General features: G+C 47.9%; 1 long non-coding RNA gene across 1 annotated transcript; it reads left to right on the forward strand.

The window, feature by feature from the left end:
- The first annotated feature begins 2830 nt into the window (after positions 1-2830).
- LOC309346653 lies at positions 2831-3497 on the forward strand. The gene is made up of 2 exons (XR_014158721.1): positions 2831-3211; positions 3339-3497. It is a non-coding gene; the product is annotated as an uncharacterized lncRNA (long non-coding RNA).
- Positions 3498-4022: the final 525 nt, after the last annotated feature.

The following is a 4022-nucleotide window of genomic DNA, read 5'->3' on the forward strand; positions in this document are numbered from 1 at the left end:
CATTTGGGTCCAGGATATCTCAGGGACTGCCTAAACCCTTATACCCCAAGCAGATCCCTGAGGTTTTCTAGGAAGACACTTAATGCTCCCTCAAGCCTCAAGCCACAAAGCTTCTATCCACCGGGAATTGTGCTCAGAAACTTACTGGGAGTCAATGTAGGTCTTTCAGAACCGGTGCTATATGGTTCCAGCAGCTGCTACCAGTCACCAGTCTAGCTGCTGCATTCTGGATTAGTCTAGCTAGCTTTCATGCTGGAGGAGCTTTGCTTACTAAGTTTCTGCTGGTCATGTTAAAGACACAAGAGCGCAGCCAGGGGAAAAAATGGCAACCTTTGGTGATGACATCTGAGAAGCATGGTGACCAAATTTTCCCTCACAGGGCTCCTGTGCTGTTAATAGCTTCTGAACAAGCAAGCAAGCAAACACTTAGAAGGAGACTTTTTCCTAGCATGAAGATAAGTGGTAGGAACAAGTTGTACATCTTAGAAACTTTTCTGAGTCCAGCAACTCTTAAATGCACAGGAGCTCTTCCAGGGGGTAAAAGCTAACAACCTCAACCATTAAACTTTTCAGACTGGTTATTAAAATTCTTCACCGGATTTTACAAGGTTGCCTGAATTAATTAGCCCTCTCAGTCCCTTAGTTTTGTAACTGTTTTTGAGCCCTTGAAATGGTTGCTTCTCAAACATTTAAAACTTGCCTCCCCCCCCCACTAAATATGCTTTCTACTCCGCCAACCCGAAACCGATGATCAGAGCTGATGATTCACACTGTACATTTATTGCATGTGACTTGCCCCATAGCATCCTAGGAAGTGTAGTTTGTTCAGGGTGCTGGGTATTGTGGCTCTGTAAGGGGGAAACCACAGTTCCCAGGATTCTTTGGGGGAAGTCACGTGTTTTAAATGCGTGGTGTAGATCTGCCCACAGATACTTCCTGATGTTGGGTGGTGAAGTGAAAAACAAGAAGTCTTCTGCAAACCTGCTATTGTTGCCCTCGAGGGCCTGCAGCTAGGAGGCACTGATCTCAATGCAGGCATAAACAGAGGCGTAGCAAGCCCCCTGCTGACATCGCAAGGAAGCTTCCTAACAACAGTGGCCCTTTCTGAGCCCGCTTCTTCCCAAGCAAGGGCACAGTGAGGGTGCTTTCCTCTGAGGGGCAGTGAGGGTTCTTTGCCATGCAGACCCAGTCCTCTTGGCCGGAGGCACAACTTGCTTTAGGATGCTGTCTCTCCCTGGAAAGTCAGATACAGTGGTACCTCAGGTTACAGACGCTTCAGGTTACAGACACTTCAGGTTACAGACTCCGCTAACTCTGAAGTAGTACCTCAGGTTAAGAACTTTACTTCAGGATGAGAACAGAAATTGCGCAGTGGCAGCGGGAGGCCCCATTAGCTAAAGTGGTGCTTCAGGTTAAGAACAGTTTCAGGTTAAGAATGGACCTCCAGAACAAATTAAGTTCTTAACCTGAGGTACCACTGTACTCCAAAGGGAGGACTGCCCCACAGTTAGATAACCACACATGGTAGAGCATCTGCTTTTCCTGCAGGAGATTCCAGGTTGCATTCCTAACATCTCCAGGTAGAGCTTGTGTCCTTTTTCGTTATACACACCAACAAGTGGGAAACACTGGCCTACGAGCGCTCCAATAGGAGAACAGCCTTTACCAAAGGTGTCATGGGCTTTGAAGACGCTCGAACTCAGGACGAAAGGGAGAAATGCGCTAAGAGGAAGGCACACTTGGCAAACCCTCACCGTGATCAACTCCCACCCAGAAACCAACGTCCCCACTGTGGAAGGACGTATGGATCCAGAACTGGCCTCGACAGTCACTTATGGACTCACTGTTAAAACCATGTTTATGGAAGACAATCTTACTCAGCTACGAGTGATCGCTGAAGAAGAAGTGCTTTTTTTGTTGCAGAAGAAAATCCTCAAAACCCCCATTTATATATTAAAAAGTGCATCGATTCATAGAATTGTATAAGTGGAAGGGACCCCGAGGGTCATCTAGTCCAACCCCCTGCAATGCAGGAATCTCAACTAAAGCATCCATGACAAATGACCATCCTTTGAGGGACTGTCAAGGAACAATCCTCTAACTCAGGTTTGGGGAGTCATTGGCCCTCCAGATGTTGCCCCAGGAAGAACGGTCAGTGACTAGGGATTATGGGAGGTGTGCTTCAGCAACATCTGCTGGCCAAAGGTTCCTTGCACATGCTGTTAACTGAAAGACCTCTCTGTTTGGAAGGGCTGCCTGATGTGAAGCTGAAGAACCACAAGAAGGAAGATCAGGAGTCTGGAAATAGCTGCCCTTTAGTACTCGATCAGCAGACATTTGGCCCCCGGCCCCCAGGAGACTTCCCCATGATGGTGAGATGTATTGCATCATAAACTGCAGTATTCCCACCCCCACCCCTGAATTTGCATCTATATATAATGCGTACAAATGTTATGCAATTCTGTAACAACCCTTGTTTGGGTGGCGATGGCTGTTGAAGGATTGCACAACATCATGTGATTTATTTAAAGGTGACCCTCTTAGGCTTGGGCATTTTCACTTTCTGGAGGAGGAGGAAGACAATGCGATTTAGTGGTTAGTGCGTCAGACTAGGACTTGGGAGACCAGGGTTCAAATCCTCACATGGCCATGATAGTGGCATAGCGTGGGTTGCCAGTGCCCGGGGCTGCGTGGAGGTGTGGGTGGGTGGGAAACAGACAGAGTACGCATGCCCATTCAGCTGCCTAATGGAAGTGTCTCCATCACCCAGGAAATTGTAGCCACAGAGACAGGAAAAGAAGAGTCGTTCTGTTGTCTGGAGAGGCCACCTTCTGCTTTGCATGGAGAAGCCGTTTTCAATGGAGCCCAGGCAGCTGTATTGAGGCACCACCAGGTGTTGAAATCTTATGCCCCTAACAATTTCATGCCCGGGGCAACTGGCCTTGCTATGCCACTGGGCAGGGAAGCTTCTTGGGTGCCTTTGGGCTGCCTCTCAGACTAACCTACCTTGCAGGGTTGTTAACGGGGATTAAATGAGGAGGGGGGATACCACGAGCTCCTTGGAGAAAAGATTGGGAGAAACATGAATCACAGAGAAGATGGTGAGGTGCCCCTCTGTGTTGACCCAGATGCGGAAGGGGACCAGAAGCTCAAGCCTGAGATGCCACATTCCTTACATAGAGTCCCCGATTTGCGGTTTTAGCCAAATGTGGTAAGCCTCTAAAGAGATTAGCGATGCATTTGTTTTTCTTTCTTGGGTGCTGCTGGAGAAATGGGTGTCTGCAGAAAATGTGTTTTTCCACTTGCCTAGAACAAAGTTTTTATTCTCTCTCTCGCAGGGCTCCTCCTGTGCTTAACAGGCAGTTATCCAAGAAACGGAACTTTTCCCCATCACTGCACCTGCTGAAATTCTGCACTGTACGCTGTCCTGTTCCACCCTGCTGAAATCCCCTCTCCTGCACAACTATTAAAAAGTGCAAGAGCCCTGCCCTCTGCAACATCTGGCCGTCCTACACAGCAGTCAGCCAGTGCAGCTGACCAACTAGGACCAGCTGGATGGGATTTTGGGGGGTGGAGGTGGGGAGGTGTAATTCTGCAATACGACATTGCCCCAATAATGGTCCGTTAATGGTGGGATTATCCTGGACTGGCCACACATCCTTCCATGCTTTTAGCTGTGCTACGATGCCTCCCCAGGGTTATTGCATTTTTGTCATCTGGAGTGTCAAGCTTGCATTACAGCCCAACGAAAGCAGGACGAAAAATAAACTGGAGCACTTTTGGTATGAAAAGCTACAGAATTTCATTCTTGATAATAGCCATTATAAAAGCTTTCCCAGCTACATTTCTGCTGGTTAGGCAGCTGCAGTGATCCAGGGGTCCTGTTTAAAAAAAAAAAAAGGGAAAGAGAGAAACAGCCTTAAGCTCTACCAGTTGGATTTCTGCTTGTAGTGCAATGGTTAAATGGCAGCAATAGAGAGATTTGGAATGTGGCACAACAATGGTATGCCACCTTTAGGCTG

This window comes from Podarcis erhardii, assembly GCF_964252035.2.
Source record: "Podarcis erhardii genome assembly, chromosome: 7".
NCBI classification, from domain to species: Eukaryota; Metazoa; Chordata; class Lepidosauria; order Squamata; family Lacertidae; genus Podarcis; species Podarcis erhardii.